Raw genomic sequence first — 12,500 nt, forward strand, 5'->3', positions numbered from 1 at the left:
AAAAACAAGAAACAACCAGTGTAAGGAAGTTCCTCCCGCGTCATGCCGTGATATCATGAACCTCTATAGACGTTATTATCAGATGAGTGTGAAGCTTTTTTTTTCCTGCCTCGTCCAGTCGTGCACAGCGAAGCGTTAGTTGATGTAAGTGAGAGAGAGAGAGAGAGAGAGAGAGAGAGAGAGAGAGAGAGAGAGAGAGAGAGAGAGAGAGAGAGAGAGAGAGAGAGAGAGAGAGAGAGAGAGAGAGAGAGAGAGACAGACAGACAGACAGACAGACAGACAGACAGACATACAGACGGACAGACAGACGGACAGACGGACAGGCAGACGGACAGACGGACAGACAGACGGACAGACAGAAAGACAGGCAGGCAGGCAGTCACAGAGGGCAAAAAACAAACAGAAAAATAGGCAGACGTACAGACAGACATAAACATACAAACGCAAACACAGACGGTCCGACTGACTGACTGAAAGACAAAGAAGCAAAGTCAGATTTCCTTTCTTTGTCACCTGAATACCTTGCAACATAACTGGAAATATTTTACTTTACACATTGATTAATTATTTTTTTCCCTCATAGATCACACAAATGTCAGATTCCAATTTACTTTCTCATTCTCAATAATTAAGATGTAATTTCGATCTTTATTACTTAGCGGCGCCACGTGACGTCACTGCATCAGTTAATCAAGCAATGTCTGTCTTTTCAGCGAGGGTCGGGACTCCACTTCCTCAGGTGCGCGTGTATCCTGCTTCCCGTCCACAGGTAACGTTGCAAGTTCACAGATTTTTTTTTTCTTTCTTTGTTAATCGCGGGTGTGCGGGGTGTGTGCCGGAAGCCTTGTAAGGGCAGTGGGTGTGCGCTGTGTGTTCACCCTTGGTCCACCAGTGTTGCTGAGAAGACACGCGTACAGTGCGCGAGGCAAGGGGAGGGAGAGAGAGGGAGGGAAGAAACACTATGTGCCTCTGAGGGCGTGGTTCTAGTCTTCTCGGCGCCACCTTGCTCATGTTTGGGGCAGGAAGACCCTCCGTCATGGGCGTGGGCTTCCCGCCGCACCTCTCGCCTCACCTCTGGGCGTCCGGGCAAAGGTTAGGCCGCTTGACGTCCTCCAGCGTGCGTCGCGTGGCCGACCGGGCTGGACCTGTCCTGCTCAGCGCTCACGGATTCACTGCTACTGACTGAGGCAAGGATGGCGCGATAGGCACATAGATAGCGAGAGAGGATTGCAGGGAAAGATGAGTGGAAAGCCCTGAGTTGGAATGTAGATACACTAATGAATAAATGGATACTTTAATTACAGATCAGTAGATAGATCAATACGTATGAGTTCATCTGCACTTTGTGTGTGTGTGTGTGTGTGTGTGTGTGTATGTGTCAGAGAGAGAGAGAGAGAGAGAGAGAGAGAGAGAGAGAGAGAGAGAGAGAGAGAGAGAGAGAGAGAGAGAGAGAGAGAGAAGCACTATGTATAAACACGAACCCACACACACATTTTTCCAGTAATATACAATACAGAACGAGTAGAAACATCTGAACCCGCTGACATTTAACTGCCTTCTCTCCTAGCGGGTCATGGGAGCATCATTTTATTAAGAGCCGCAGCCTACACACCCTTCCTTTCTATAGGCTGCTAGAGAGGCTCACCTTGACACCGCACCCATAGGGACACCGACGTCTCCGCCCCGAGTGGTGAATGTGACCCTGGATCGCATTCTTAAGCACTTGGCCGTCTTATCTCAACGACCATTAACCCTTCGACTTCTTTGGCTTCTGTCTCTCTTGAAGCTTGATAAGATGATCATGTGAAAGGTTAGATTGTTAAATTTCGTAAAACACTGTTGAGAGTAAGGGAAATTATTCAGTGTTTAAATCTTTTGCCTGCTGTAGTTGTATTTTTCCTCCGTAAAATCGTGTAAGTTACCCTAAAAACGAGTGTCATACGTCCAGTAGCAATCAAAAGACCAACAGGCTCCACTGGAAGTTACTTCATTTTTTTTTTCAGGAATGTTTTCATGAGTCTAGTAGTGGTTAAGCAAGGACTGTACAGCATTAATAGTAAGAACACCTACGAAAGTCCCATTATTCATCTCTATAGGCTTTCAAAATTGTTCATAAAAGTCTCAAGCATTTAAAAAAATATATTATTGATCCCTACTCCTCCAACGGGTTAGTAACAGGCCTGCTAGACACTGTGCGAAGGTCAACACTAACCTTGTGTGGTGCTCCTTCAAGAGGAAGGTGTGTGGGACGTGGCGTTCAATAAACTTAGGCTCTCCAGGCATGAGGCAAGTGGGCGGGGACGACTGAGTGTTGCTTGCAAGTTCAAGGTAATGATCTGCGTATCGTGACAGTTGTGGATCAGCTCACGGGCGCGGTAATGAGGTAATGAGTGACCTTCAGCCAAGGTTGTCCTTACTCGTGCCGGTCTCGGAAGAAGACCGATCAATGTTTTGGGTTCTCTCTTTATTTATCTTTTTTTTTCGGTATATCAAGCTACAATCTTTATTTTTAATTTCTGTTACTTTGGTCAGATTCCCTAATACACAAAAAGAAAGAAAAAACAACAACAACAGATTTCGCTGCGACATCTACAACTTGGAACAGCCGCCGCCGCTGGTTTTCCACTACTAACTAGAGGAACATCTGCCTCACATTGGCCACTGGGTATACCACCACCACCACCACTACCATCACTAACACGGGCATGGAAATACTTCTAATGCCGTTAAATACTCGGGCCTACCTTGCACCTCAACAGAATGCCTTCACCGTCACAGTTTTTAGGCGTGTTTTTTGTGTGGTCCGGGTGTCTGGTATGCGTGGTGGTGGCAGAGGGATGGGCTCCGGCCGTCGTGGGGGAGATGCCAGGACCAGGAAGAGGATGCCAACGTAGCGCTATGAACAACTGTCAATAACGGTCCGTGCAAGCCACTGGTACACGCACGCTACACTACCTTTAAGACTTACTGCAAAACGCATCCGTGAGTCGGACACAAATACGCGAACGAAATTCTGTCGCGCGCGCAAAAAAAAAAAAAAAAAAACGCCATTATAGACGGATCCGCGTAACGAAAATGCGTAACATCCGAGAGAGCACAGATGATATATATTGGATTTCGCTTTTGTTTCGCCTAACCTTGAGTTTTAGCATGTCATCAAAGGTGACATGCGTGAATATTTGCGACGCGAAGGCTCGGTCACGCATCCAGTATCACACCTTGAAACATGAAGCACGCCAACACGGCCTCGTTATGCTACGGTGTCCTGTCCGCGAGTCCCTACTGACTATTAGGGTCAGCGCATTGTGTGTGTGCCGCGCCTCAAGACCCCTGATGAAAGTCGTCTGCACTGAGATGTCCCATGGTCACTGGAAAGCTTTTTGGAGCCGCCCCAAACCTGCCGGAAAACCACTGAGCTGAGTAATGCTTCTACCTGCCCGTCAACAAGAAGTCCATGTTTAGAGTGTTTGGAGCTTTATTGTCAAGATCAATGCAGAACACAGGGAAATTATTCAGAAAGCGAAGACCTTTAATGAGGAGCGACATACTCGAAACAAGGCGTGGCAACACCGGATTATCTTAGTAAACTTAAACTGATAAACGTGAAACAAGGTGAGAGGATAAGTTATGACGGCAAATATCAACACTAGTCACGGAGATAAACTGTTAGCGGCACCTTTGTGAGCCTCAACCCAGACACCACGACTTGCTCCTCCAGCCGCCCATTACTTCCTTCCTGCCGCGTGCTGTCCTGTCCCTTCACACCACAATGCAGGTCAAGAGGGCAGGCAGCGTGAGTCCTCCAAGGCCCCACGCATCGCTCAAACAAAGCCAGATGTTCTGAGGGGCGAGACCGGCCAGTCGACTTGTCTGAGGTGATGGCGGTCTTGCCCTCCACGCCCACTAACCTCGTCCACCTCGGGACTCAGCGCCAGGGCATCCTTGCGAGGACTCTGACAGTAGTGCACTATTTTTGGATGCACCTGGTTATCCAAGTGGCTTGCTTCCTGGCGTGTTCATGGTGCGAGACAGTTAATGATTAGTTTTAGGTACTGGGTTTAGTTTCGTGGGTGGTTCTTTGAAGGTCGACTCCACAGAGGACGTGTGTGTGTGTGTGTTCGGGACTGAATATTAAAGGCGGGTCCGAGACAAGTGTATACTCGTTTAAGGCAAACGAGAAAAGAACATCAACATCCTTATAGAGAAAATAGGAAAGACAACATTGCAAAAAATAATATTTAATAGAAAGTATATACTAAGAAGGTAATACATCAATTTTGGGAAGCAAGTTCTAAAAATACACTAGAAAATAACTGAGGAAATATAAGAATCAATATTCAGATACCAGCATAAAAGAAGCTACTTAGGAACTTTTAATTCTCATCAACTCTGCTCACAACAAAGCATCATGACAAAAGGAAATAATAGAAAATGTGAACTACACACACTTTAGACTCATTATAACGATTGTCAAAGACCTTAAAGATGATTGTAGAAGTAATTAATTTACCATGGCTGTTTTTTCCCTATTCGCGTTAAACTATCAGTAGGAACAAGAAAACTTCCTTGGAAATTCCACTAACTTCCATTACGGAGTAATGTTTGAGAAAATAGTCCAAGGAGAAAACCTGTACAGGAGTGAAGAACCACCTAGGGAGTTACACCACTAGAAAGACGAAAGCTTCTCACCTACATCTACACCTGGAGGGCAGAATCTTGGCCAGTCATCGTAACCACTGTCCTCTGCAACTGCTACAGGAGGATTCATAGGGATGTGTGCTGAAGGTGATCCAGTTTTGCTTTCCCTAACTGCCGGACGTGAGTGAGTGAGTGAGCGAGTGCCGTAACAGCGGGTCGTGACGGAGGCGACTGGCCGTGTTGCTCCGAGTCCTCCTAGCGGCAAATCTTCATTTCTTGGCTCCCCAGCCTGAGCCTCCCTCTCCTCGCCCTCCACGCCGCAGCATCCTTTAAGCATCTTCAGCTCACGTCAAACCATCATAAGCATCCACATTAACCTCGCACCAAAAAAAGCACATCCCATAAATTTGGTTTACTCTTTTTGCGCTTATGTAAACACACGAAGTTGATGCGGCTGCGTGGTGCTGGATAGGGATCGCACGTGACTTGGGCCTAGTAAATCATGATGCGCTCAGCTTTTTGCGTCTCTCAAGGCTTTGCGTCGCATTGTTTACTGATCCCTCTTCCCACACCACACAGGAATGGCACAAGCAGGTTTGTATTGAGTTCCACGTGCACTCTCCCTTCCCTATAAGAAACAAAGGAACCGGAAGAAAACACAACACCCTCAGGCAAGTGTTGCAGTTACCACCGGCGAAACACACACCAACCGTGACTTCCTCCTAAGCCCCACCCTGCCGGCGGCGAGCATAAAAAATAAGCAGGGTCGATTTCTAAACCACCCTGTGAGTTTTCCGGTAAAAAAAGAGCCTTTACAACCTAGAGGGTACATTGTTAAGAAGCTGCATGGTTCTCCCATATTTCTTGTTCCTCGATAGCGCGAATTTCCTGTGTACCAACAGTAGATCTAATGCCGCCACGGAAGGCGAAGACAAGACAGCGTTCTTCAGTGCCTACGCCCGTACTCTGAAACGCTTGGAACTTTCATAAAGACCATTCCTCAGAGTCCACTGAGATAATTAGTTGGGTTCTCATGGATTTTTAATTGATCATGTAGAATCCTTGTTAAACTATAATTAAATTAATTTAAAAAAATGAAACCTATAATAGCCTCCACTACAGCCTGTTAAAAGCAACCGAGATAAGACTTTGAAACCTTTAAGAATACGAAGATAATTGTCCATTTATTAAACGTATGACATGTCATGTCTGTTTCCACTATTTTTTTTTAACTACAGTCGAGATACCCTCAACTAAGATCAGCATATCCCTTTGTTTATCAAGTACTTCTTTTATTAACCTCAGGAAGACTAATGAAAGATAACAGCAATTCACCATTACCATTCTATCCCCTGCGCCCATCGCAAAGCAACTCCAGAGTTCCTCGCCGCCACTGAGTCGCCGGACCCTGCGGGCGCCGAGTCTTGAAAGGAATAATTAGAGCGCGAGTTATCGAACATTTCATTTTAAGAAACGGAGGTTAACGAGGTAAGAGCGTGAGGTGAAGATCCCTAATTACTCCTTGATATGGTGTTTAATTACAGGGACAAAATAGTTAGTTGTAACCGAGCCGAATGACCGTCAAGGTGTGAAACTGTCTTCAAGGATTCTATGAATCAGTGTGTAATTACCATTTGCTTTATGGGGCGAAAGTTCCTGGTTTTTAATGTAGTCCTGCCAACCAATGTGGGAGGTCGACCAGAAGGAAGACGACGCCGAGGAGAGAATAATAACGTTTCCGTTCTTTTACTTTAGCTTTATCACTGATGCTCAGTGATAAGGGACAAGGAGCGTGTGAAGCTTACAGAGGCAGGTTACGGAAAGTGAGGTCACATGCGCGCGTGCATAAACACACACACACACACACATACACACACACACATACAAGCATACACTAAAGTAGAAGTTCTCTCACTGGTTAACTGAATGATCGTTTAACATTGATTGCCTAGACTGTTTGATTGACTAACTGACTGACTGACTGACTGATTTATTGACCTTCTGACTGACAAACTGATTGACGATGAATTCCTGATTGACTGATTGAATTATTCATTGATCTGATTAGGTTAAGTTAGGTTACGTTAGATTAGGTTAGGTTAGGTTAGGTTAGGTTAGGTTAGGTTAGGTTAGGTTACTCTTTGATTAAAGCAAGCACAACAACACACACAACAAGACCCTCACTCAAGTCCAGCCAGTGATGATTAACCGTCACTTAGTCACCACCATCAATCCCCTGCGGCGCCCATTGCCCAAGACCTCCTGAAGGCCACCGCAACACCTCCTTCCCCGCCTCCTCCAAGCACCGGGAGAGGGGGAATGCGCTCCAGGAAATCCCGTCCACAGCATAACGGTGCCGCGGGGCGATGGGCGTTGCATCACAACAAAGGGTGGCTGTGTGTAGGGCGGGGCGCAGCCTGGGGCGGGAGCTGTGTCCGGGAGGGGTTGGGTGGAAGGGTGAAGGCGAGGCCAAGCTGTGGTGGACCGGTGGTGGTGGTGGTGGTGGTGGTGATAGTGATAGTGGTGGTGGTGTTGGTGGTGGTGTGATTTTAAGCATCCTCAGCTTAACTTCTATTTAGGTGAAAAAGAAGTAGGCATGAACAAAGTAATGTTTGTATAACACACACACACACACACACACACACACACACAAAGAACATGTCTCCCTCGCCCCTCCTCCCTGTGAGCGTGAGAAGGCTGCGGGCGGGGCGGGGCAGGCAGGGCTTGTCGACCCCCGCAACATACCACAATCACCTCACGAAAGGAGACACCACTCTCACTTGCCACGCGGTGCTCGTACCACTCTCACTCTCGCCTGGGAAGAAATCACCACTCACTTGTGTTTCTAACGGGTGACGATTTCCCACTTATTCTTGCAAAGTGAGGCATGGCAAACTCGACGGAAATACTAAAGAGACGAATCCATAGTTAGCGAACAGCACACTGGTAAATGCACTCTTCTGCAGTGAATGAGGAAAAAATCGTATTGGAATCATATCATCAAGCGATTTTAAACCCAGAGATAATTGACACTTATAACAAATGCGTTAATTTTTTATTAGACGTGCCCTCGATGATAAATTAAAAACGTTATACGAGGACGATTATCACCCTTATGGGATGCAAGAAAGTACAGAGAAGAAGACTATTGTTGCCTGGCCATGTGATGCGAGGAGGTCATATGTGTAGGACGGTTATGAACGGGGAGGTAGACGGAAGAAGAGGAAGTGAGCGACTGAAGTTCCGATGGAGGAATCACAATGCAGATGACATACGGGAAAAGAGCTTGAGGGAACAGAATACAAGAGAGATGGATAGATGGAAAAGAGTTGCAAGAAACAGCGATGCGATGTAAAAAATAAAGCTGAAGACAACGAAGAAGAGAACAAGAGGAATTAGTCCCGTGGCCTGCTCAGGAGACAGATGTAGTGCGGAAGAATACATCAAGAAGACAGAGCAAAGCAAGACACTTAATATATCTGAACATAATATTGGCTGGCATTTTAGCGTGTAGAAATCAGTGTATGTAAGAAAGGCAAGCCGAGGTCCAAGGATACCGCCTCAGGGCACGAGGAGAGCCGCCCACACCCACTCCCTCCCAGGCTATAGGAAGGAAGGCTGTCTGTCTGTCTATCTGTCTGTCTGCCTGTTGCACACAAAGATGACCTTGCCTAGATGCAGTTGACACCCAGCAAGACATTATAGCCACGCCACGGACAAGGCCACGAGGCACAGACGTACATATATTTACCATCACTACTGCTTCCCGACACCAAACACTTCCTTTTGACATTCTTCCAACCATGATATCACTTACCATTCTGCTTTTACTGGACGGCAAAAACGAAAAGGTTATAGAATGGTCAATTTCCACCCGCATGCTTGTGTTGATCTGTATGCTTCGTGAACTTAAATAGAGAGCATAGGACACAGAAACTCTCAAGCCCCTCAGTACCACGGGATCAGTTTCATTTCATCCAGATATCACAGAAAGGTTATAGAATGATCAGTTTCCCAATCGCATGCATATTTCTGATCTGCATGTTGCGTCACCACCAGTGTAGAGCAGTGCAGTGGACGGGACAGCATTGGACACTAGACTCTTAACTCCTTCAGTAGCACGGGATCAATTAATTTTCATTCTTTATATTAAAAAAGAATACATTAAACACTTCACTGCGATATGCAACAATTCACATCACTGAAAGCAATGTATGGAATCCTTATTAGCATCTACAAGAAAGAAAGGAATAAAGAAAATGAATAGATTTTGTAATTTTTTGTCACTGCAATGCGTGGAGGTAGTTACAGAACAAGGAAAGATGCCTCAGAGTGGTTGGTAATTAAGGAAAGATGTGACAAATAGCAGTGAAAATATTAGGCTCACAGTGAAGAGGTTAAAAGTCATCTCTGGTTACTCATCCCTATTATTGTAGTGCCTATTTCTTTCTATATATCACAAAAGGGTTATGTTAAGCTCACGATGATGCTGTCTGTCAGGGTGAGGGTTAAATATCATCTCAAGATACTCATCACTGTAATTGTAGCTTTTGTTACATTATAGATATCAAAATAGGATTATAACTTGAAAATCATCTCTGGTTACTCATCCCTCTCATTGTCGCTTTTGTATCATTCTAGATATCAGAAAATTATGTAAAGTTCACGATGATACTCCTTGTAAAGATGAGAGCTCAGAATCACCTCCAGTTACTCATCCCTATGATTATAACGTTATTTACTCTATGCTGACTAACAGCTAGTGACTGGATCAAGTTCGAGGTGTCAGCCGTGAATGTGTCGCTTAATGTGTCTTCTGGAAACTTCTGAAGGTTAACTTGATGCGGACTCATGAAAATACGCGTACTTGTGTGTGTGTGTGTGTGTGTGTGTGTGTGTGTGTGTGTGTGTGTGTGTGTGTGTGTGTGTGTGTTTAGGAGCGTTCCCACAATTCCATTCGTCGTGAAGTAACTGCTGTACCCTGGGGAAAGAAGAGGAGAAGAGAGGAAGAGAGTTGTACCTATGTTTCTCCACCCTCCTTTCCCCAGCGCCCCATTGTTACCAGCCACTCGAACCCATGGCCGTGTAGAGGAGGGCACACACACACACACACACACACATACCTCGAGTTACGAAACTATGTACTGTGGTTCCTGTGGTGTGTGTGTGTGTGTGTGTGTGTGTGTGTGTGTGTGTGGGTGTGTGTGGGTGTGTCTGTTTGTGTGTGTGTGTGTGTGTGTGTGTGTGTGTGTGTGTGTGTGTGTGTGTGTGTGTGTGTGTGAACTAAAAAAAAAGAGAGAGAAAAAAAGAGAGAAGAGAATGAGAAGTATATACGAATAAGTAGTAACTAAGAGAGAGAGAGAGAGAGAGAGAGAGAGAGAGAGAGAGAGAGAGAGAGAGAGAGAGAGAGAGAGAGAGAGACCTGTGCACCTGCCGGACCTCGTAATTGCCTTGCTGGACGGGGATGGAAATACTCGTACCTTTTCCTATCACAGATCAGGAATGTTAGTGAAGGTCGCGAGCAGAGGCTGGACTGAAGCACGTGGAAGGAGAAAAAATACTGAAATATAACTGAAGAATGTGATGTTTTTAATGTCAGAAGGAGGAGGAGGAGGAGGAGGAGGAGGAGGAGGAGGAGGAGGAGGAGGAGGAGGAGGAGGAGAAACATCCAGCAGAAGACTTGTTGGCCCTAATGAGGTTGATTGTGATAAGTTATGCTACCTGACCTAAAGTGAAGGAAACATGATCGTAAATGAGAGATGAAGAATGAAACGAGGGATAGAAGATAATAAATTGAGATAGAGGGGATGAATGATAAATATAAGACGCAGTATAAATAAGAAATGTAGGAAGAGGAGGAGGAAAAAGAAAAGGAAGAGGAAAAGAGAAAAAAAAAATTATTATCTATTTCGTTCTACTTTTCTTTTTTTTTTTTCTTACAGGTCTTTCCTTGATATTTTTCAAGTCATCTCCTTTACATTATTATAGTCCCTACGAACAGCCTCGTAAGGACCAAGGAGTCTACTTCTGTTTGTTCTTTCTTCATGTTCCTTTGGCTTCGTCCGCACCTAAGCTCCCTGGGGCAGGTAACATAACGTATCACATCTCTCTCTCTCTCTCTCTCTCTCTCTCTCTCTCTCTCTCTCTCTCTCTCTCTCTCTCTCTCTCTCTCTCTCTCTCTCTCTCTCTCTCTCTCTCTCTCTCACCCCGTTTTTCCTCCTGAAGGTGACGAGGAGGGAGGCAGCTCTCACGCGTATTAGATCAAATCAAACAGTGTCATGAATCATCAGAAAAAATATCGTAATTTTTTTTATTTTTTTTTTTTTTTTTTACGATGAACATATTCTCTTCTTTGTCAAGTGGGTTTGTTTGGCCATCACTTTTTTTTTTTTTTTTTTGCCCCAAGTCACTTTGTAATGTAAGTTTTTATGTATGCCTCAGAGTTATGATCACAGCACGTGTTTTGAAATGCCTTGTCCTCTCATTAAGACTATTTTCAAAGGCTACAGGAATTATTAGTCGGGTTCTCATGTCTTTTTTTACTTTTTTTTTTTTTTACTCTTTTCTGACAATGCAGAATTTTATCAAAATATCACTAGAATGGTGCAAACATCCCTGAAGATCTCAAAAACCTTCACGAGAATCTGTTAAACTGCTACTATCCACGTTAAACTCTCTCTAGAATCACGTAAACATCCCTTGAAAATCTCAGTAGCTTTCATGAGAATGTGTTGAAGTGTTACTATACGTGTTAAACTACCACCAGAATCGTGAAACAGCCTTAATACTCCCGATATTCTTCACGAGAGCCTGTTGAGCTGTTAAACTGCAATTATGAAAACTCCGATAACTTCCACCAGAGCCTCTTGAAAAATAGAGATACGGCGCTTAAGTCCGTATTGAAAAAAAAAATAAAATATATATATATATATATATATATATATATATATATATATATATATATATATATATATATATATATATATATATATATATATATATATATATATATATATATATATATATAATATCATTATCATGTTCCTTATTTTCTCTTCCTACCTACAGTTCACGATAATACAGAGAATGATAACTCTTTTTTTTTTCTTCTTCTTTTTTCAAAGGCAGGTGATAACTTTAGCAAGACTTACGTAAATTATCGCTGTAATCAAACTAATGAAGAAAGAGTGTCATGTGATATCCGCGGCAAATGTTAAATTCTTCAACTGGGTATGAGGAAACCGATATGATTATGACACGTCGGCGACAGAATTAAAAAGCGTCAGCGGGTTCAGGAATCAGTTAAAGCCAGCCACAAAAAGCGAAAACAAAAAGTTGGTGTTAATGTCACTTAGAAAAAAAATCGTATCTTCCAAACAAATAAAAAAAAACAAAAAAACACGGAAGGTGAAGCGAATATCATACAAGACTTCACATTGTTGTGCTTAAAAAAACTAGTAATCTTTTTGTTCAGTGATTTTTTCTGACCCCGGGTATATCATATGTACAGTTTCCAGGTATTGGTGCTCCTGTCTGTGTGTGGGTCTTGTAATACGTCAGTCCCGTCCTTGTGTTCCTGCAGTCTCCAGTGAACTCCAGAAGGGACGTGGGAGTGGTGGGTGAGTGGTGGTATGACGTGGACTCTGAATTTTGAGGCGTGGGTGGAAGGTTGCTCTGCTAGTTCTTGAGCGTAGACTAAGGCGGAGTTGTTGTACACTAGACCCACAGCCCACTACAAGTACACCCACGTAAGCGTATAGAAAAAAAGAACATAAATGAAGCTTGAACCCTTATTTCTTGTCCTATCTTGATTACTTACTATGAGAGTTTCGGTGATATCACCCTTGTTATATCCCTGTACA

At 44.1% G+C, this 12,500-nt stretch overlaps 1 long non-coding RNA gene across 1 annotated transcript in view; it reads left to right on the forward strand.

Moving 5' to 3' along the window:
* Nucleotides 1–12,500, forward strand: part of LOC135111316 (uncharacterized) — a 109,801-nt gene that overhangs the window by 73,923 nt on the left and 23,378 nt on the right. Inside the window, exon 2 of the long non-coding RNA XR_010273692.1 lies at nucleotides 714–769. This is a non-coding gene — a long non-coding RNA (uncharacterized LOC135111316). The remainder of the gene's footprint in view (nucleotides 1–713; nucleotides 770–12,500) is intronic.

The sequence above is a fragment of the Scylla paramamosain genome, chromosome 21, assembly GCF_035594125.1.
Source record: "Scylla paramamosain isolate STU-SP2022 chromosome 21, ASM3559412v1, whole genome shotgun sequence".
In the NCBI taxonomy this organism is placed as follows: Eukaryota; Metazoa; Arthropoda; class Malacostraca; order Decapoda; family Portunidae; genus Scylla; species Scylla paramamosain.